This window comes from Lathyrus oleraceus, chromosome 4 (genome assembly GCF_024323335.1).
Source record: "Lathyrus oleraceus cultivar Zhongwan6 chromosome 4, CAAS_Psat_ZW6_1.0, whole genome shotgun sequence".
NCBI classification, from domain to species: domain Eukaryota; kingdom Viridiplantae; phylum Streptophyta; class Magnoliopsida; order Fabales; family Fabaceae; genus Lathyrus; species Lathyrus oleraceus.
In genome coordinates, this window is record NC_066582.1 from 236,812,862 (window position 1) to 236,836,684 (window position 23,823).

Below are 23,823 nucleotides of genomic sequence, written 5' to 3' on the forward strand. Positions count from 1 at the left end.
TACCCCAAGTTGACTGTTTCCAGATCTTCAAGGTCCCGCTGAATAATCTTCTTCTCGTGCTTTAGGAGACGGGTAATCTCATCAAGAATCCCTTCAACATCATCTTCATCTGCCTCAAATACAGGGAATTCAAAATTAGGAGATGGCGTTGGATCATTATGTTCAATGGGTTTAAGAATCAACCTGCATAATGATTTTGGATAATAAATAACTTTAGAATTTAAACAAGCAAATCATTATGCAGATGAAAAATGGTTGCTTTTATTCTTGTTTTTAGGGTTTTTTGTGATCACTGATTTCATGCAAAAGCAAAAAGTGAAAACAAATGGAAAAACAAATGTTTAACAATGCATTAATTGAATGAAATATCATTGTATATATGATGCCAAGAATGTCATCACTTCTCCTTTTGGCGTGGGAGAAGGGTTTTGAACAAAGTGAACAAATCACGCTGACTTATGAATGACCGTAGGAACATCCACAGCGACCCAATTATGGCAGATCCCGCCAGGGATAACAAAGTTGCTTAAATCCTCTGCATCCTCTTCCAGAATAGCAGCAGCTTCCTCAGCTTGATCAGCATGGATGAAACCTCCACTCTTGAACAACCCTTGCTCATTGAATGCCCCAGAAGAAAAGCCAATGCCAGCCCGAGACTTGTTGTCTTCAAGCTCGTTCATCTTCCCTAAACCAGCAACTGCACCACATTCAATGGCCAGTTTCGCATCACGATAGGAAGCAAATGAAGGAGACTTCTTCTCAATCGGCTCAGCAATAGATAAAGCTTGGAAAGGAGTTCCAACTTCATCCTCAGCATCAATGTATGAGAAAGAAGACAAGTGGCTAACCAGGAGAGCCTTTTCTCCCCCTACCACAACCAGTTTCTTATTCTTGACGAATTTCAGCTTCTGGTGTAGGGTGGATGTCACGGCGCCAGCCTCGTGAATCCATGGTCTACCAAGGAGACAGCTATAAGATGGGTGGATATCCATAACCTGAAAGGTGATCTGGAAATCACTTGGTCCAATCATGATTCGGAGATTAACTTCCCCAATCACGCTCTTACGCGACCCATCAAAAGCTTTCACAACAACACCACTCTGCCTCATGGGAGGCCCTTGACAATCTCGAAAGAGTGGTCTTTGGCAATACATTTAAAGATGACCCAGTGTCCACCAGTACGTTGGACATGGCGTCGGTCTTGCAGTTCATAGAAATATGTAAAGCCATGTTGTGGTCTCTTCCCTCCTCAGGGAGATCAGCGTCACAGAAACTCAAAGTGTTGCAAGCAGTAATGTTTATAACTATACTATCAAACTGTTCGATTGTGACATCATGATCAACATAAGCCAGATCCAACACTTTCTGCAGAGCCTCCCTATGGGGTTCTGAATTCAGAAGCAATGATAGCACGGAGATCTTGGACGGCGTTTGTAGAAGCTGGTCTACAACGTTGTACTCACTCTTCTTGATGAGCCTCAGCATCTCATCACATTCTTCATTCATAGTGCCACTCGGGCCAACAGAGGAAACAGGAGTCTTTTGTACAGAGGAGGGTTTGGCAGCAGGTGCCGGATTCGGAACATTCACCGTAGTCCCAACCGGACGCTCAGCAGAATCAGAAACAACAGCTCTAGCCTGAGGCTTAGGTGCTGAAAACACGCGACCGCTACGGGTCAACCCGCTCACATCAACAATATTTACCACAGAAGTTGAAGGCAAAGGCACTTCTTTCCCATCTTCCACAGCAACTGGATTATACCGAAAGGGAATCGCTTTCTCAGAAGAAAAAGGCACAGGGCCCGCAGGTTTGATCACCAAAGAAGGAGAAACCTTTGGCTTACTACCATCATAACGGATGACAACAGGTTCAGGAATCTTGAACACAGGAGAAATCACATTCACCTCTGGTTCGTCTTCATCAACATTTCTGTTTTGAAGAATCTCAATGGTACCATCATCTAGCAGCTCTTGAAGCTCTCTGCGCACTTGGCGACAACCCAGTCTATTAACAGAGAAGATACGACATTTGTCATGGTCGTGTTCCATATGACTGTAATCACGCAGCAGACGATGCAACTCAACCAATGACTGTCGAATATGACTTACATATTTGACTTTATATTTGCCAGGGTAACCCTGGACCATGTTAACCGACTTCCCATGCTCGGGCAATGGGTTCTTCGTAACATTGGGGCCTGAGTCCTCAAAGCTCAGAATGCTGCACCTCATAAGGTCTTGAACCTTAGTCTTCAATGGATAGCAGTTCTCTATGTTGTGACCGGGAGCACCGGAATGATAAACACAATGCTGGTCGGGCTTGTACCACCACTGCGGGTTAGCAGGTACAGCCGGAGGATCCCTCGGGGTAATCAGTTTCCGCTCTATTAAAGAGGCATAAAGCTCAGCATATGACATAGGAATGGGATCAAAAGTGATCTTCTTCCTATCATAATTCACATTAGCCTGATTACTGCTGCCACGAGGCTGGTAAGCCTGTTGCTGTGGGCGATGTTGCTGTTGATACTGAGGTTGTTGCTGATTATGCTGATGTTGCTGATGCTGATAATTGTCTCTGAAGACAGGTGCTACACTAGCCACCTGGTGCTGATGACGCACTGGCTTCCTCTTATCAGAGGGTCTTCTGGGTTTAACATGGGATTGCACAGCATGTGCCTCCCCATCTTTCTTCTTAAACGCCCCATATCGTTTAGAAGAGCTTTCATCCTTAGACAACCGTCCTTCCCGGACACCTTCCTCCAAACGCATCCCCATGTTCACCATTTCGGTGAAATCAGAGGGAGCACTAGCGACCATCCGCTCATAATAAAATGAACTAAGAGTCTTCAAAAAGATCTTAGTCATCTCTTTCTCTTCCAGCGGAGGAGTAATCTGAGCTTCCAGCTCTCGCCACCTCTGGGCGTACTCCTTGAATGTCTCTTTGTCCTTCTGGGACATGGCCCTGAGTTGATCACGGTCAAGAGCCATATCAACATTGTATTTATATTGCTTGACGAAGGCTTCGCCAAGATCGTTGAAGGACCGAATGTTTGCGCTATCAAGGCTCATATACCAACGAAGAGTTGCACCAGACAAACTATCCTGAAAATAATGGATCAGCAACTGATCATTATCTGTTTGAGTAGACATCTTCCTGGCATACATAACCAGGTGACTGGCGGGCAGGTGTTCCCCTTATACTTCTCAAAGTCAGGGACTTTGAATTTGACGGGTATCTTAACACCGGGAACCAAGCATAGTTCAGCAGCAGACTTGCCGAACAAATCCTTCCCTCGGAGGGTCTTCAATTCCTTGCGGAGCTCAAGGAATTGGTCATTCATAGCATCCATCTTTTCATTAACATCTGGGCCCTCAGATGGCTCAGAATGATAGATGGTGTCGTCTACCCTGGGAATGGTATGCACGATAGGAGGAGGCATTGCAAGGACCGGGCAAGATGCCGGCATGGAAGCAAAAGTTGGAGCTGGAATATCAGGCATAAAACCTGGAGGCATACCCCACGGAAACCCTGCTGGCATGGCATGCAGCACAAAATGGGCACTGGCAGCTGGCACAGTCGAAGAGACAACTTCAGATATAACAGTCCTCTGGGGAGCAGTTGAAGGAGGTGGAGATGGTTGATTCTGGGCAGCCAAGAATTGCTCCATCAGAGCACTCAGTCTAGCGACCTCTTCCTTCAGCTCTCGGTTCTCTTGCTCTAACTGATCCATCACTCTTGCAGAATTGGCTCGGGTGTAGTACCGATGAGTCAGCTTGTCTTCAAAATAAATGAAGAGCACAGAGTTAGGCCACAGACAAGAAGACCAGAACAACACCTACTTATGCAAAATGATGGATGCAATGCTCGTGCATATGCTTTGTTTTTAGATTTCAAGGAACTTTTAGGGTTCTATTTGCAAAAAAAATTTTGAAATATTAAACATTTAATCGCATATGGAAAATATCTCATCAAATATATTCAAGACAAAGAAGTACAGCATTGTTGATTATTACAAGGGAAAAGGAAAATAACATCCTATGGATCCTTAAAAGCTCGAGATGCTGGAAGACGAGATGCACAAAGCCTCTTGATCTCTCTCTCATATGTTGCTTCCATATCCGCTTTCTCTTTAGCAAGTCGATCATACTTCCTCTTCCAGAATTTGGAAGACTGAGGAAGCAGAGAAGTCCAGGTATCATTCGGATCATCTATCACCTGATGCTCGAGGAATTCAATCAGAGCGTCCTTCTCCTTAATTTGCTGAAGCAACTCTTCTCTTTCACGGATCCAGGCACGTGAAAGGTCTTCGTCTCTCAACTCCTCTACGCCTTGGTTAGGGAGGGTTGAAGGCCCAGCCACAACCAACGGTGTAGGTCTCGGATAATCATATGGCATAAGATACTCAGCAGCTCTCTGTCTGACCCAAGAAGTATAAGGCTCCAAAGCTATGCAGTTCTTCGGACCCAACTCATTTCTACCCTTCTTGTGAATCTTGCGCCAAGCGCGGACCATCCTGGCTTTCAGGCCTTGGGGATCTTTACCCTCCTGAAAGAACACACCTTCTAACAGAATGTTATAAGGTTTATCCTTTAGGGGGAACCCAAGCTGACGACGTGCTAAGATAGGATTGTAGCTGATCCCACCACATATACCAAGAAGAGGCACATTAGGGGATTCACCACAATAATCAATGATCTGAACTATATCATACACGCGATCATACCAAGAGATATCGTCATTAGTGAGAGACATAAGTCTCGTAGACCACCGTAGACATCCCTTGTTCTCCTTGAAAGCAACCGTCTGCGGTAAGTGAGAAATAAACCACTTATACAACAGAGGCAAACAGCACACAATAACTCCTCCACCCTTTGCATTCCTCAGATGCAAAGAGAAATAGGCATCACCAACAGAGTCGGAACGGGATTAAGAACAGAAAAGATCCTAATGGCGTTCACATCCACAAATTTGTCGATGTTGGGGAACAATACCAAACCATAGATGAGCAGCACGAATATGGCCTCAAAGGCATCCTCACTCATGGCCTTCCCATAAACAGTAGCTTGAGCGATGAGGAAATCAGAAGGAAGACCCTGAATTCCACCTTTGGTGGTCAAATGTGCTTCAATCAGGGATTCATCTATGTGCCACAAGTCTGCGATCTCTCGAGAAGTCGGAATACTCTCCAAGCCACTGAACGGCACCTGATCCAGAATAGGAATACCCACAAGATGAGCATACTCCTCGAGCGCAGGCAATAGCTGAAAGTCCGGAAAAGAGAAGCAATGATACAGAGGATCATAGAACTAAGCCAAAGTACTCATCAACCCTTCATCAACCTGAGTAGTCAACAGAGGCAGAAGCTTCCCATAACGAGCTTTGAAACCCAAGGGATCTAATACATAGGATGTCAGATTCCTTAACTCTTTCACGTCGGGTTGTCGAACGCTGTACTTCTTTGTATGCCTTTTTGGTCTTTCCATGTCTGAAAATTTTGCAATTAAACCATTTAAGTTCCTTGAAAATTTTCTGATTTTTCTGATGACATGAATGCAGATGAATGCATGAATGTATGAATGCAACAATCACACTCAAGGATCAAGCAAAGCACACCAGACAAAGGTCATGGGAAAGCTCATAGTATCCTTAAGATCAATCATCCATTTTGGTGGATTATGGTTTTCACCTTATCGACACCCAAGTTCCATTGATATTAACAATACATGAACCGGCTCAATCATCCTTAATATCAATCATCCATTTTGGTGGATTATGGTTTTCACCTTATCAACACCCAAGTTCCATTGATATTAAGGATGTCTGAACGACTCAACCACGAATCACGGGTTTGTTGAGAGTCACGAGCATGGAGTCTCGGTTAAGAACCACCCAAAGGGAGTGTACTAGGGTTTAAACCTGCCGAACATGTTCTACCAGAGGTTCCCATAGTCATCATCCCATCTTTAGAATATTATCGGAGGAACGAATACTCGTATTCCCAAAATATTCTCAAGAGAGACTCTTATGAGTGTAGTATCGCGTAACAATCGCATCAGATCTTACATCTGAACGACCTCCGCACTACGTCCTAAAATAGGCCAAGATGGGCTTGGTAAACTGAGGTCCTTGGCTTCTAAGGCACATGATAAAAGAATAATGCCTAACCACAAATAACTTGTGTGACATTATTAATCCAACATGACCTCCACCAAGTGAATGGACTCGTAAGTCAACTTGTTAAGGAATACTCCACACAAGTCGACAAGACTATGCCATTCTCCTATCCTAAGGTGCACTCGAGTTCGGGTATAGAACTCATCTCACAGAGATCACCAAGCAAACAACAATTGTATATCAAGCAATTCAATCATTACAATCAATACAGTAATCCCAAATTGTACAAAAATATGTCAAATAACAAATAAACAATATCATACAACAAGGGTGAAAAGTAGGCAAAACCACCAAGGATTTGTTCCCCAGCAGAGTCGCCACTTTTCTGTAGCGGTGTATTCGTCACTTTATGATTTATTGACTAAATCAAAAGCAAAGCATATAAAGAATCAAGTCGCCACCGCACTTTTATTTATCCAAAGGAATGGCTAAAAAGCGAACAAAAGCCTAAGAAGTTTTACACATAGAAAACTAATGAAAAGGTCAGAGATCTGGGTAAGGGGTTAATTACGCAATGGGAAGGTGTTAGGCACCCAAAACGTCCTAGGTACTCCTAGGGAACCTCTTTTCACAACTTGTTGTACGAAATGTTATTTGTTTATGAAATATTTATTGTGCAAACATGGATTGAAGGGATGAGAAAAGGTACAAGTTTATTATTTTTGTGTTTGAACGGATGAACCCGTTGCCTACGTACCTTTCCATGGAAGGTAAGGATCAAAACGCCGTAGTTTGGCTAAAAGATTTCCAAAAGTATGAGTGGATTCATTTTAAACAAAAGCCCTAAGGTCTTTTGTTATCCACGGGAGAAAACTCAACCCTATACAAACAACAAGTCCACCATGTGAGAAAAGCTTCAACTTGCTAGTGAGGGGTTAACCCTATAATAAGCAAGGAAGTCTTACAATTCAATCACTAAGGACAAAAGGTGAGATTAACATCAACCAACTAGGATAAATCAAACCTATGGCTAATGTATGAAAACTTATCAAGAATGGACAAAGCCACAAAACAATTGAATGAGTGAAATTAACCAATTAGGATTTATTCACAAAAGTGGTCAAAGTATGATTAGAATTCAATTCAAAAGAAGTATTATGAAAATGAAGTTTGAAAATCAAAGGCTTAAGACCTTGGTTTCTATATTGAAAAGAAATGAGAATGTTTGCACAATATTTTTTTCAGGTTTGAGTTGACATGCAAATGGAGGTTTAAAGAAAACAAAAGGTGGGAGGGTGAGGAAGTAAAACTTCTTAGATGTTCACCTCTTGAAATCATATGTAGATGATCCAAGTGATTCCTTTGGAATAGGCAACAAGCAAATAACAGATGGACAAAGTAAATGGATACCGGATGCCAATCAATGGACTTATACCAATCTCACAGAACAAAGGAACAAGGATACCAGATGCAAATCAATGGACTTATACCAATCTCCTCAAACAAAATGAAACATGGATGCCGGAGGCCAATCAATGGACTTATTCCAATCTCCCAAAGCAAAGAAACAAGGATACCAGAGGCCAATCAATGGACTTATACTAGTCTCACAAAGCATGATCATAGGAAACAACTGCCAATAAATGGACTTACAATTGACTCCTCACAAGAAACAAACAACAAATGCAATAAGCAAGAGGAAACAAGTTTCCAATAAATGGTCTGACACTCGACTCCAAGGAAAGGAATGCCAATGAATGGTCTTAGTTCCAAATCCCTCCAGATCATAGGAAACAACTGCCAATAAATGGACTTACAATTGACTCCTCAATGGACAAACAAAGTGTCACAAAGATATGAACAATGATTATGAAATCAGATACAAGGGATGAAGATAAATGCACAAAGGCACACTCAAACAAATATGCACAGATGAATCAAGTAAGCAATCAAGCAAGTTAATTAGCACACACTATACACAATCAATTAGGCTCAAGCAAGGTTAGGCTTTACAACCAACTGGAATAGGGTATTTTGTGCTCTTAACCCTAACATTGAGAGTTAGGGTGAAGCGGATGAAATGGAGATGAGGGGTGTGCCTCATAGCTCTTATCCCTGGTCAGGGAGAGCTTTGAACAATGGAAGGTGTGGGAGTTCAGAAAGTTGGAACTCTTCTCCACAAATGATTGACTCTATAAGATCTTGGGTTATTATTCACAATGCATCAACACATGGTGTGAGCAAAGTGAATGACTCAACTGAGTAGCAGGAGATGGATTACACATCTCTTTTATTTGCCCATTGCCTCATAAGAGGACTTTTCCTGCTTGGCACAAAATTAAACAAGCACAAACATTGCCTCTTAAGGAGGACTTCAAACAGGTGCCTACCAATAACAGTAGGTCTTCCAGACTACATGAAGATTAGAGATTATACCTAAGTGGTCAAGCAACCAAGCAAAGCAAAGTTCACAATGAACTTAAAGCAACTTAAGTACCTGTGGAAACACTAAACAAATCAGTACAATACTCAGACAATCAGTCAATCAGTCAATAAGCAACAAACAATCCCAATGTACAAAAGGTGTAAGCCAAAAGTCAAACTCAAATGAGTCAACATCAACCTACAAAACACACAAAGATTAGTAATCAAATGCAAACATCAATGCTCAAATGATGGAGCATCATTAACCATGTAACTTGAATGTTCAACCTGAAATCAAAGCTCAAATGTAAGCCACAAACCACTAGGTCAAAGCCTAGGGTCAAAGATGGAGAAAAAATCCAAAACAGAAGCTGAAATTTAACATGAATCAACTTCAAACACATCTTGACACATTCCAAAAGGTCTCACAACAATGTCATTAACCAAATGCATTTCATGATCAAATGAAGTTCAAGGCAATTTTACAGCTCAAAGGTGATCAACCAGAATGAAAAATCTCAATTAAATCAGAAATGATTCAAATAATTCCAAGAAAATTCATGATCAATCAAGACATTCATAACATGCATCACACAAAAAATCAGAAGCATTGGACATCATTTGGCATGGCAAACTCATGGCACAAGTTGAACAAACAAAGGTGTGACACAAATTGTCAGACCAACTTAGCACATTCATAAAACAGAATTGGTAATTGATAAAAATGCCAAATTAAAACCAAAATGTCAAGCAAAGTGTCTAGTTATAGCATGCAAAATTTCAGAATCATTGGATCAAAGATGAGCATTTCACAACATGATAAGCAAGGCAAGGTCAAATAAGGACACATGTTCAATCATTCTAGCACAAAACAATATCCAGCCAAGCACAACTTGTAAAATCATGATGATAAAAAACTAGAGAGAATAAGGATCATAATGCAAAAAACCTGGTAGTTTTTGGATTAATTTTCAAATTGTTATGAATTTTTAAAGATGAGAAAAATTTAAAAAAAACACATGAAGCATATAGTATGAAATGTGGAGGGAAAATGAATAATATGTGAAGCATTTGAAATATTGCCACAGCGGGGAATCGAAGCCAGACAGCATTTGAAAGTAGCGCGCACTCAAAACGACATCGTATAGCCTAAACCCTAGCGCACCAAAAGATTTCGTAGCTAATTTGAATTTTCGTAGCAAATCCGCAGCAAATCTGGAAAACGCATGAACATCAAGGTTGAAGATGACGATCATCATGATCTTCATCTGGATTTTCCAGAATTCTCAAAACATGTCCAGAAATTGAAATCAAACATAGCATCATGTAGTGCATTCAACATACATCAAAGATCCACAATTATTTCATGCAAAAACATCCAAACACGCACGGATCGAAGAAAATAAGATTCAATCATCAAAACTTCAATCACTCATATCTAGCTCAAAACAGCACCAATTTGCACGATTCAAAGCTCAGAATGATCAGCAAACTTAGATCTACAACATCATGGCAAGGAAATTCAAAAATAAGAGGTTTGAATTGTAACCTCTTGAAGAGCAGAAGTTGGAATCGTGCTTCACAAAGCTCAGCAATGCCTTACAGTTCCTCTACAATGATTGTTGAGGTGATTGATGATGAATTGGAAGCTCAACAACACCTGAATCCAGCAAATTTTGAAATCACCATGAATGCTTCCATCTTCGAGTATGCTTGAATGTGGCTCCAATTGCTTCGATTCCACGTGCAAACTTGTTCAACAGAGGTTCATGATCATGAATCTAGCACTGGACAAGGCTTTTATTTGAAGATTTTGCAAGAAAAATTTGAGAGAAAATTTGGAGAGTTTTGGATCTAGATCTGAAAAAATGAGTATCCCCCTTGAAAACAGTTAGGTTTATGCTTATATATGCGTTGCTAATTATGTTTTAATCATGCTTAAGCCAAAACCAAAAGTGATTAGCAAGTTTAAAGGTGTAAGTGCAAAATTGGTTTTTCACCTTATGCATGGAATGCATGTGTGAACAGTACACGAATTCCCTTCATTTTCACTTAAAATCCAATTTTAAAATCAATGGAAATGGCGAAAAGCTCAAGCCATGCACCAAATTTGAATTTTGAGATTTCCCTCCAAAAAGCCATTGAATTAACAAGTGCTCATGTGATGACAATTCATGTAATGTGATTCATGATTTGGAAATTAGAGTTCAAGAGGAGAAAAATGCAAAAAGAGCCACCCATTTTGGAGCTTTGGTTGAAAAGTTATGGCCATTTGAAGTTCCATGCATACTTTTCCATGTTTTGATCATATCTCCTTAACCACACATGAGAAATTGATGATCTTGGACTTTTTGGAAATGGGGGAGAAAGATATACAACTTTCATGTTCAACAAAATTTCATTTGAAGCATTATTGATGGTGTAATTTGAAGTTGAAGTTGGTCCAAAACCTTTCCATTTTTGGAAAGTTTGAAATATGGGTCACTTGCTATTTTTGGAAATTTTTGACTGGACCTCAAATTCTATAATGTGAGTGTTTGAAATGTCAAATGAGACTTGTTTGAACATGAATGAAGTATTTCTAATCACTTCCCACCTCCAAATTCATTGTTGACTTTGCAGTTGACTTTCCACGCCCTCAGATGATTGGGAAATGTTCTGATGAAATTCAAGCCTCTACCACTTGGGACTTTGCTTCAAAATGACATCATAGCTCATATGAACTCTTGCGAATGATTGTGGGGTCCGAATCTCAAAAATGACCACCATCTATTTCTCAATGAATGCCTTTGATTGCCTTGACCTGTTATTGCTTCATCTGCAAGACAAATGTTAGATGACATATTTTTGTACTTTTGGTTAGTGATGAAAAGAAAAGCAAATGATATACAAATGCAAACATGCTTGGTGATCAAGAACCACTCTCAAAAAGATGACCCACCCAAAGGGAAGGAAGCAAGGTGTCCAATGATCCTTGAGGCAATGCAATGATATGATAGAATGCCATGAGGGATCTTAGGGACAAAATTGGGGTCTTACAAACGCCAATACAGCACAAGGGCAAAATCACAACGGAAACTCCACTGGGAAAGAAGTCTAACAAAAGAGACTCTCCTGGAGAAAACTGCAAGATGAGGTGTTACCGGCTATTGGGTAACAAACTCAAAGAGACATGTGATCTAAACACCGGTTACGGGGTGAAAGAACAACAAGCTCAAGAAGAATGAATATCTAAGACCGGTATAAGGGTGAGAGATATCAATCAACCAAACATCTGAGAAAGGCCTGAAAAAGGTACATCAACTCATAAAGATCTGACTCCACAGGGGACCAAGGTCATAATAGGGAGCAGAAAGGAAGGAACACTAGGGATACCGGCTACTGGGTATATAATAGGTGACCGACTAAAGCGTGAATTGGTATATATGCCAAGACACTCATCATCCGAAATGAGGGCTTGAAAAAGCAAATCGACTTACAGGATGGACATTCGACTCCGCAACGGGAAAACGAATCTTACTCAGCTGGGAAAAAAAACCCAAAGAGCGTATGAGATATAATATCCATTACCGTCAGAACGTGGATAGTATACTCGCATGAGATATATTATCTATTACCGTCAGAACATAGATAATATACTCGAAAAGGAAGAGACACAAGAGATACCGATTACTGGGTATATAATAGGTGACCTACCGAAGCGTGAATTGGTATATATTCCAAAACACTCATCATCCTGAAGAGAGAAAAACGCAAACTTATCAAAGGATGGATATTCGATTCTACAAAGAATACGAATCTTACTCCGCTGGGGAAAATCAACAAAGGATTCCAACCAAAGAGCGATTGAGATATATTATTCATTACCGTCAGAACGTGAATAATACACTCGAAAAGGAAGAGACACCAGAGATACCGGTTACTGGGTATATAATAGGTGACCAACCAAAAAGAGAAACAATCGATACCAACAACAACAGGGTAAACGAAAGATAACTCACAGGGGATAAATTGCAAGCATCCGGCAATCATCCAAGAGAACAACAAATATTCGATTCCACAAAGGAATACGAATCTTACTCGACTGGGGAAACACAACAGGCTTCGACTGTAGAGTGCATGAGATATATTATCCATCACCGTCAGAACGTGGATAACATACTCGCATGGAAGATTATCCACAACCGGTTACTGGGTTAATAAAGGATAAATCAACTGAAAAGAAAGGCATCGGGATACCAAAACTAGGTATATAAAGATGACCAATCAAAGGGAGCAACAATCATTACCGAGCAAAGGGTAAATGAAAGAGACTCACAGGGGAAGCATTGAAAGACATCAATGATCCAGGGAACAAATCACTGGCAAACGGTGAAAGGACCCGCTGAGGATAAAATTGATAGCATCCGGCAATTATCCACAAGGAAAGATCTGTTGGGGATACAATTGCTAGCAAACGACAATTACCCAGAAAAAAGAGGGAATATCAACATCGAATACTGGATGAAGATAACCACAAAGAGTAACCATCATCGGTTAAGATGAAAAACAAGGTTAACTCTGCAAAGGGGAGAAATTAGGATTTACAACTACCGAATACTGGGTAGAAGACCAAAAACTCTGGCTGAGGATAAAATTGCTAGCAACCGGCAATTATCCACAAGAAAGCACAGACTCCGCTAGGGAGACAACAACAACATAGGATTTACAACTACCGCATACTGGGTAGAAGACCACAAAATCCACCATCAACCAGAATGAACCACAAAGGTTACCTCTGCTAGGGGATAAAAGTAGGGTTTATAACTACCGAATACTTTGGTAGAAAACCAACAACTTTCTGCGTGGGGAATGAAAGAATCACAACCCCGCACGGGGAAACAAAATAGGATTTATAACAAACCACCAACTGTTGAGGAGCAAGAAAAAGGATTTGCGACTACCGAATACGGGGTAGAAGACCAATCAACTCTTGCTGAGGAATAAAAGGTATATAACCACAAATTCCGCCAAGAGGGAAAAGGAAAATAGGACTTACAGCTACCGGTTACTGGGTAGAGGCCCAAACTTCGTTGGGGATAAAAAGAATTATTGTCGGTTACTGGGCAATTCATTCATTTAGTCCCCAGGGAAGCACAAGAGACAGTTAGAAAAAATGCCAATCCAGGATCAAACCAAAAAGGCAAACTGAATCAAGACTCGACCTAATGAGGATATAACTCAATAGGAAGATCCATCCCAATATATGTGTTGGGAGGAAACGGAAAAAACCGTCATCCACGAGGACATATCTCAGTGGGGAATTGCGGAAGGAAAGACAGACACTTTCTGCTTATGGGGCTGACTCTATATTGAGATTAGACACCCGACATCTGCTTGGGAAGATCTACTGGAGAGATCCATATTACCCTTAGCAGGAGACAACAAACAAAAGATATATGGCAAAAATGCAATCATGAATATCTGAATGTTGAAAGTATGCATGAATATGCGTAATTTATGTTTGATGAATGCTGACAAAACAGACATGTCTAACACAAACAAGCCCAGGAAATAAACGCCCGGTACTACACTTCCAGAGGAAAAAAACAAGGAAATCCAACTGGAAAGCCAATCTGCTGGAGATCTGCATGCCAAAAAGAAAAGATCTGCAGGGGAAGCAAGAGATCAGAGATATCAAAGAAATCACAAAATCTCTGAGTGATGGATCAACCAATCAACCCAACTGGGGAACAGAAGTTCACAACAGGCAGAAACTGCCACAAAAGCAAATCTGTTGGGGGAATGGAGAAATCCCGAGATTTCTGCAGAGAGATCCTCAGTATCAACTGGGAAACAAAAGTTCATTGCACTAGAGAACAGAACACACAAGTAGAATCTAGCCGCACAAGCAACTCTACTGGGGATACTGTCAGCCACTCCATCGGGGATAAACCCACTGAGGGAAAAATAGATCACACAAGTAGATTCTGCCACAAGCCACCCTACTGGGGGATCAAAAGCATCAGGGAATCAACCAAATCTCTGGATGATAGATTGCCAACCGGCCCAACTGGGGAGAATACCAATCTCTGGAGGGGATTCTGTAGGGAAACATCACAGATACAATCCATCATACCACAAATCTACTGGTGGCTCCACTGGGGATGAGGAGTAGAGCTGGGGATCAACCACCAAATGCTGAACCTCCCAAGAGGAAGCTACCAGGCTGCTGAGAAGGAAATAATCACTGCTCTGCTGAAGGGATAAGAGGTGAAAACCTCAACAAACGCTCTGATGGGGGAAAGATAGCATAAATGAAGTACATCATACCATCAACTCTGCAGGCGACTATACTGAGGAACCAGCCAAAGTACCTGGATATCAACCCAACTAACCGAATCTTCCAAAAGGAAAGCACCCATGCTGGGGAGAGAATATTGTTGGAAAGATTGTGAAGTTCTCAACAAACACTCTGCCCTGGGAACAAAATCTCAACAGAAGCTCTGCTTAGGGAACAACCCTAACAACAATCTGGAGAAAAGAGGATACAACCAATGCCAGGAATATGAACGAATGTCTTACCCTGTTTGAAATCATGCCACCCTTGGGAGAGCACTGAGAAATTCTTAAGTATCCTTTCATCATTGTGAATGTTCACTTTGTTTAAAACAACAATTTGAAAAAAATTTATTTGTTTAAAACAATGACATTTTATCAATTAAAACATGCAAAACATTTGTTGAATTGAAACAAATAAGAGTGCAAATAATTGGATAAAAGCTCAAATTGATTTGATGGAATGGTAGCCTGCAAATGGCAAGACTCCATAGATCTGTACAAGTTTGAAATCAGTGATATATATTGGAAGAGGGCTACATTGAACATAATGATCCTTTCTCTACCAATTTGAATTTCGATGTATTCGAAGCTTCAGTTGACGACAAATCACGAAACTCTGATGAAAAGACAGCTGCGGAACAGAAAGTCTTGTCAGAATGCAGTTACTTGCCAAATCCCTAATTTTTGCCTAGATTGTCCCAGGATGAGGTACTCAATCTAGCGGGATGCAAATATTCTTTTTTTCAAGTCTCTAACTTTTGCCTGGATCACCCTTTTGGGTTTTCCACCGAGACGCTCATTTTTGCCTAAGCCGCCCTTTCGGGTTTTCAACTTAGCGAGCTATTCTGTTTTTCATATACTCTTTTTTTTTTAGGCAAAGTATTTCTTTACTGCATCTGAATTCACAGGACGAGTGAAATCCTCCCCATCCATTGTTGTAAGCATCAAAGCTCCGCATGAAAAGGCTCTCTTAACAACATATGGACCCTCATAGTTTGGAGTCCACTTGCTCCTGGAATCGGGCGCGAAAGACAAGACTTTCTTGAGCACGAGGTCACCTTCTCGGAACACACGAGGCTTGACCTTCTTATCGAATGCTTTCTTCATCCTCTGCTGATATAACTGACCATGATACATGGCAGTCAATCGCTTCTCTTCAATCAAATTCAGTTGGTCGTAACGACTCTGAATCCATTCAGCATCAGTCAGTTTGGCTTCCATCAAGACTCTCATTGATGGGATCTCCACCTCTACTGGGAGAACAACCTCCATGCCGTAAACAAGAGAGAAAGGGGTTGCCCCTGTTGAAGTGCGGACAGATGTACGATACCCATGCAAAGCAAATGGCAGCATCTCATGCCAATCTTTGTACGTAACTGTCATCTTCTGGATAATCTTCTTGATATTCTTGTTAGCAGCTTCAACAGCCCCATTCATCTTTGGTCTGTAAGGAGAGGAATTATGGTGTGAAATCTTGAATTCAGCGCACAATTCTTCCATCATCTTATTATTCAGATTAGATCCATTATCAGTAATGATCTTATCTGGCACATCATAACGCCGAATCAGCTGATTCTTGATAAACTTCACGACCACCTGCCTGGTCACATTCGCATATGATGCCGCTTCAACCCATTTGGTGAAGTAGTCAATTGCTACGAGAATAAACCTGTGTCCATTGGACGCTTTTGGTTCAATCATGCCGATCATGTCGATTCCCCACATAGAGAAAGGCCATGGTGATGAAATCACATTCAGAAGTGTCGGAGGAATATGAATCTTATCCGCATAAATCTGACACTTGTGGCATTTCTTCACATATCTGCGGCAGTCAGACTCCATTGTCAACCAATAGTAGCCTGCTCTCAACATCTTTCTAGCCATGGCATGTCCATTGGAATGAGTACCAAATGAACCCTCATGGACCTCAGTCATCAACATGTTTATTTCGTGTCTATCCACGCATCTGAGCAAAACCATGTCAAAATTTCTCTTGTACAGCACTTCCCCACTGAGGTAGAAACTGCCTGACAACCTTCTCAAAGTTTTCCTATCTTTCACAGATGCCCCAGGCGGGTAGACCTGGTTCTGGAGGAAATTCTTGATATCAAAATACCAAGGCTTGTCATCATTCACTTCTTCAACTGCAAACATGTGAGCTGGTCTATCCAAGCGCATCACGGTGATGTTGGGAACTTCATTCTAATACTTCACTACAATCATTGAAGCAAGCGTAGCAAGAGCATCTGCCATCCGATTATCCTCTCGATGAATATGATGAAAGTCAACTTCAGTAAAGAATGTTGAAATCCTCCTCGCATAATCTCTATACGGAATGAGACCAGGTTGATTCGTCTCCCACTCTCCCTTGATCTGATTGACAACCAAGGCCGAATCACCATACACATCAAGATGTTTGATTCTCAAATCAATACATTCTTCTAGTCCCATAATACAGGCCTCATACTCAGCCATATTATTCGTGCATTTGAAAGTTAGCCTTGCTGTAAACGGAATATGCGTGCCATGAGGAGTAATGATTACTGCCCCAATTCCATTTCCGTACAGATTTACAACGCCATCAAACACCATCGTCCATCTGGAACCAGGTTCCGGACCTTCATCAAGTGTAGGCTCATCACAATCTTTCATTTTCAAATATAGAATCTCCTCATCTGGGAAGTCGTACTGAATAGACTGATGATCTTCAATCGGCTGATGTGCCAAATGGTCAGCCAAGATACTACCTTTGATAGCTTTCTGAGCTCGATACTCGATATCATACTCAGACAACAACATCTACCAACGGGCAATCCTCCCAGTTAAAGCAGGCTTCTCGAAAATATACTTGATTGGATCCATTCTGGATATCAACCAAGTTGTATGATTTATCATCTACTGGCGCAAACGCTTAGCAGCCCAAGCTAAAGCACGGCACGTCTTCTCAAGCATAGAGTATCGAGACTCACAATCAGTAAACTTCTTACTGAGGTAGTAGATAGCAGATTCCTTCTTCCCTGATTCGTCTTGTTGACCGAGTACACAACCCATCGAGTCTTCAAGAACAGTCAAATACATGATCAGAGGTCTTCCTTCCACGGGCGGAGACAAGATCGGAGGTTCAGACAGATATTCTTTGATACTGTCGAAAGCTTTCTGGCAATCCTCGGTCCAATCATGAGATTGATCTTTCCGGAGGAGCTTGAATATCGGCGCACATGTGGCAGTCATGTGGGATATAAATCTGGAAATATAATTCAAGCGGCCAAGAAAACCTCGGACTTGCTTCTCAGTTTTGGGTGCAGGCATCTCTTGTATTGCTTTGACCTTTGCAGGATCAACTTCCATACCTCTCTCGCTGACTACAAAACCCAACAACTTGCCAGAATGGACTCCAAATGTACATTTGTTCGGATTCAGACGAAGCCTGAACTTCCTCAGACGCTAAAAAAGCTTCAACAAATGCTCAACATGTTCAACTTCCGTTCGGGACTTAGCAATCATATCATCAACATAGACCTCTATCTCCTTGTGCATCATATCATGAAACAAGGTAGTCATAGCTCGTTGATACGTGGCTCCGGCATTCTTCAAACTGAAGGGCATCACTCGATAACAGAATCTTCCCCAAGGTGTGATGAATGTTGTCTTCTCCATATCCTCGGGTGCCATCTTGATTTGGTTATAACCTGAAAATCCGTCCATAAACGAGAAGACTTTGAATTTAGCTGTATTGTCTACCAACATATCAATGTGTGGTAGAGGGAAATCATCTTTCGGACTAGCTTTGTTCAAATCTCTGTAATCAACACACATACAGACTTTTCCGTCTTTCTTAGGCACAGGCACAATATTGGCCACCCATAGAGGATATGTAGAAGTCACCAGAAACCCCGCATCAATTTGCTTCTGAACTTCCTCTTTGATCTTCACTGCCATATCTGGATGAGTTCTCCTGAGCTTCTGCTTCACAGGCATGCACTCAGGCTTCAAGGACAGGAAATGTTGCACAATATATGTATCTAGACCTGGCATGTCTTCATACGACCAAGCAAAGATATCGGAATATTCTCGCAGCAAACTGATCAACCCCTTCTTGACAGACCCTTCAAGAAGTGCCCCAATCTTCACCATACGAACACAATCTTCAGACCCCAAGTTGACTGTTTCCAGATCTTCAAGGTGCGGCTGAATGATCTTCTTCTCGCGCTCAAGGAGACGGGAAATCTCATCAGGAATCCCTTCAACATCATCTTCCTCTGCCTCGAATACAGGGAATTCAAAATTGGGAGATGGCGTTGGATCATTATGTTCAATGGGTTTAAGAATCAACCTGCATAATGATTTTGGATAATAAAAAACTTTATAATTTAAACAAGCAAATCATTATGCAGATGAAAAAGGTTGCGTTTATTCTTGTTTTTTAGGGTTTTTTGTGATCACCGATTTCATGCAAAAGCAAAAAGTGAAAACAAATGGAAAAACAAATGTTTAACAATGCATTAATTGAATGAAATATCATTGTATAAATGATGCCAAGAATGTCATCACTTCTCCTTTTGGCATGGGAAAAGGGTTTTGAACAAAGTGAACAAATTACGCTGACTTATGAATGACCGTAGGAACATCCACAGCGACCCAATTATGGCAGATCCCGCCAGGGATAACAAAGTTGCTTAAATCCTCTGCATCCTCTTCCAGAATAGCAGCAATTTCCTCAGCTTGATCAGCATGGATGAAACCTCCACTCTTGAACAACCCTTTCTCATTGAATGCCCCAGAAGAAAAGCCAATGCCAGCCCGGGACTTGTTGTCTTCAAGCTCGATCATCTTCCCTAAACCAGCAACTGCACCACATTCAATGGCCAGTTTCGCATCACGATAGGAACCAAATAAAGGAGACTTCTTCTCAATCGGCTCAGCAATATATAAAGCTTGGAAAGGAGTTCCAACTTCATCCTTAGCATCAATGTATGAGAAAGAAGACAAGTGGCTAACCAGGAGAGCCTTTTCTCCCCCTACCACAACCAGTTTCTTATTCTTGACGAATTTCAGCTTCTGGTGTAGGGTGGATGTCACGGCGCCAGCCTCGTGAATCCATGGTCTACCAAGGAGACAGCTATAAGATGGGTGGATATCCATAACCTGAAAGGTGATCTGGAAATCACTTGGTCCAATCTTTATTGGGAGATCAACTTCCCCAATCACAGTCTTACGCGACCCATCAAAAGCTTTCACAACAACACCACTCTGCCTCATGGGAGGCCCTTGACAATCTCGAAAGAGTGGTCTTTGGCAATACATTTAAAGATGACCCAGTGTCCACCAGTACGTTGGACATGGCGTCGGTCTTGCAGTTCATAGAAATATGTAAAGCCATGTTGTGGTCTCTTCCCTCCTCAGGGAGATCAGCGTCACAGAAACTCAAAGTGTTGCAAGCAGTAATGTTTGTAACTATACTATCAAACTGTTCGATTGTGACATCATGATCAACATAAGCCAGATCCAACACTTTCTGCAGAGCCTCCCTATGGGGTTCTGAATTCAGAAGCAAAGACAACACGGAGATCTTGGACGGCGTTTGTAGAAGCTCGTCTACAACGTTGTACTCACTCTTCTTGATGAGCCTCAGTATCTCATCACATTCTTCATTCACAGTGCCACTCGGGCCAACAGAAGAAGTAGGAGTCTTTTGTACAGAGGAGGGTTTGGCAACAGGTGCCGGATTCGGAACATTAACAGCAGTCCCAACCGGACGCTCAGCAGAATCAGAAACAATGTGAGGCTTCGGGGGTGCAGAAAACACACGACCACTACGGGTCAACCCGCTCACATCAGCAATATTTACCACAGAAGTTGAAGGCAAAGGCACTTCTTTCCCATCTTCAACAGCAACAACACTGTAACGAAAGGGAATCGCTCTGTCTGAAGCATAAGGCACAGGGCCTGCAGGTTTGATCACCAAGGAGGGAGAGACCTTCGGCTTGCTACCATCATAACGGATGACAACAGGTTCAGGAATCTTGAACACAGGAGAAATAACATTCACCTCTGGTTCGTCTTCATCAACATTTCTGTTTTGAAGAATCTCAATGGTACCCTCATCCAACAGCTCTTGAAGCTCTCTGCGCACTTGGCCGCAACCCAGTCTATTGACGGAGCTGATACGGCATCTGTCATGGTCGTGCTCCATATGATTGTAATTACACAGCAGACGATGCAACTCAACCAATGACTGTCGAATATGACTTACATATTTGACTTTATATTTGCCAGGGCAACCCTGGACCATGTTAACCGACTTCCCATGCTCGGGCAATGGGTTCTTCGTAACATTGGGGCCTGAGTCCTCAAAGCTCAGAATGTCGCACCTCATAAGGTCTTGAACCTTAGTCTTCAATGGATAGAAGTTCTATATATTGTGACCGGGAGCACCGAAATGATAAACACAATGCTGGTAGGGCTTGTACCACCACTGCGGGTTGGCAGGCATAGCCGGAGGATCCCTCGGGGTAATCAGTTTCCGCTCTATTAAAGAGGGATAAAGCTCTGCATATGACATAGGAATAGGATCGAAAGTGATCTTCTTCCTATCATAACTCAAATTAGCCTGATTACTGCTGCCACGAGGCTGGTAAGCCTGTTGCTGTGGGCGATGTTGCTGTTGATACTGAGGTTGTTGCTGATTATGCTGATGTTGCTGATGCTGATAATTGTCTCTGAAAACAGGTGCTACACTAGCCACCTGGTGCTGATGACGCACTGGCTTCCTCTTATCAGAGGGTCTTCTGGGTTTAACATGGGATTGCACAACATGTGCCTCCCCATCTTTCTTCTTAAACGCCCCATATCGTTTAGAAGAGCTTTCATCCTTAGACAACCGTCCTTCCCGGACACCTTCCTCCAAACGCATCCCCATGTTCAGCATTTCGGTGAAATCAGAGGGAGCACTAGCGACCATCCGCTCATAATAAAATGAACTAAGAGTCTTCAAAAAGATCTTAGTCATCTCTTTCTCTTCCAGCGGAGGAGTAATCTGAGCTGCCAGCTCTCACCACCTCTGGGCGTACTCCTTGAATGTCTCTTTGTCCTTCTGAGACATGGCCCTGAGTTGATCACGGTCAGGAGCCATATCAACATTATACTTGTATTGCTTGACGAAGGCTTCGCCAACATCGTTGAAGGACCGGATGTTTGCGCTATCAAGGCTCATATACCAACGAAGAGCTGCACCAGACAAACTATCCTGAAAATAATGGATCAGCAACTGATCATTATCAGTCTGAGTAGACATTTACCTGGCGTACATAACCAGGTGGCTGAGAGGGCAGGTGTTCCCGTTATACTTCTCAAAGTCAGGGACTTTGAATTTGACAGGTATCTTCACACCGGGAACCAAACAGAGTTCAGCAGCAGACTTGCCGAACAAATCTTTCCCTCGGAGGGTCCTCAATTCCTTGCGGAGCTCAAGGAATTGGTCATTCATAGCATCCATCTTTTCATTAACATCTGGGCCCTCAGATGGCTCAGAATGATAGATGGTGTCGTCTACCCTGGGAATGGTATGCACGACAGGAGGAGGCATTACAAGGACCGGGCTAGATGCCGGCATGTAAGCAAAGGTAGGCGCTGGAATATCTGGCATGAAACCTGGAGGCATACCCCACGGAAACCCGGCTGGCATGGCATGCGGCACAAAATGGGCACTAGCAGCTGGCACTGTCGAGGAGACAATCTCTGATAAAACAGTCCTCTGGGGAGAAGTTGCAGGAGGTGGAGATGGTTGATTCTGGGCAGCCAAGAATTGCTACATCAGAGCGCTCAGCCTAGCGACCTCTTCTTTCAGCTCACGGTTCTCTTGCTCTAACTGATCCATCACTCTTGCAGAATTGGCTCGGGTGTAGTACCGATGAGTCAGCTTGTCTTCAAAATAAATGAAGAGCACAGAGTTAGGCCACAGACAAGAAGACCAGGACAACACCTGCTTATGCAAAATGATGCATGCGATGCTCGTGCATATGCTCTGTTTTTAGATTTCAAGGAACTTTTAGGGTTCTATTTGCAAAAAAAATTGAAATATTAAACATTTAATCGCATATGGAAAATATCTCATCAAATATATTCAAGACAAAGAAGTACAGCATTGTTGATTATTACAAGGGAAAAGGAAAATAACATCCTATGGATCCTTAAAAGCTCGAGATGCTGGAAGAAGAGATGCACAAAGCCTCTTGATCTCTCTCTCATATGCTGCTTCCATATCCGCTTTCTCTTTAGCAAGTCGATCATACTTCCTCTTCCAGAATTTGGAAGACTGAGGAAGCAGAGAAGTCCAGGTATCATTCGGATCATCTATCACCTGATGCTCGAGGAATTCAATCAGAGTGTCCTTCTCCTTAATTTGCTGAAGCAACTCTTCTCTTTCACGGATCCAGGCACGTGAAAGGTCTTCGTCTCTCAACTCCTCTACGCCTTGGTTAGGGAGGGTTGAAGGCCCAACCACAACCAACGGTGTAGGTCTCGGATAATCATATGGCATAAGATACTCAGCAGCTCTCTGTCTGACCCAAGAAGTATAAGGCTCCAAAGCTATGCAGTTCTTCGGACCCAACTCATTTCTACCCTTCTTGTGAATCTCGCGCCAAGCGCGGACCATCCTGGCTTTCAGGCCTTGGGGATCTTTACCCTCCTGAAAGAACACACCTTCTAACAGAATGTTATGAGGCTTATCCTTTAAGATAGGATTGTAGCTGATCCCACCACATGTACCAAGAAGAGGCACATTAGGGAATTCACCACAATAATCAATGATCTGAACTGTATCATACACGTGATCATACCAAGAGATATCATCATTAGTGAGAGACATAAGTCTCGTGGACCACCGTAGACATCCCTTGTTCTCCTTGAAAGCGACCGTTTGCGGTAAGTGAGAAATAAACCACTTATACAACAGAGGCAAA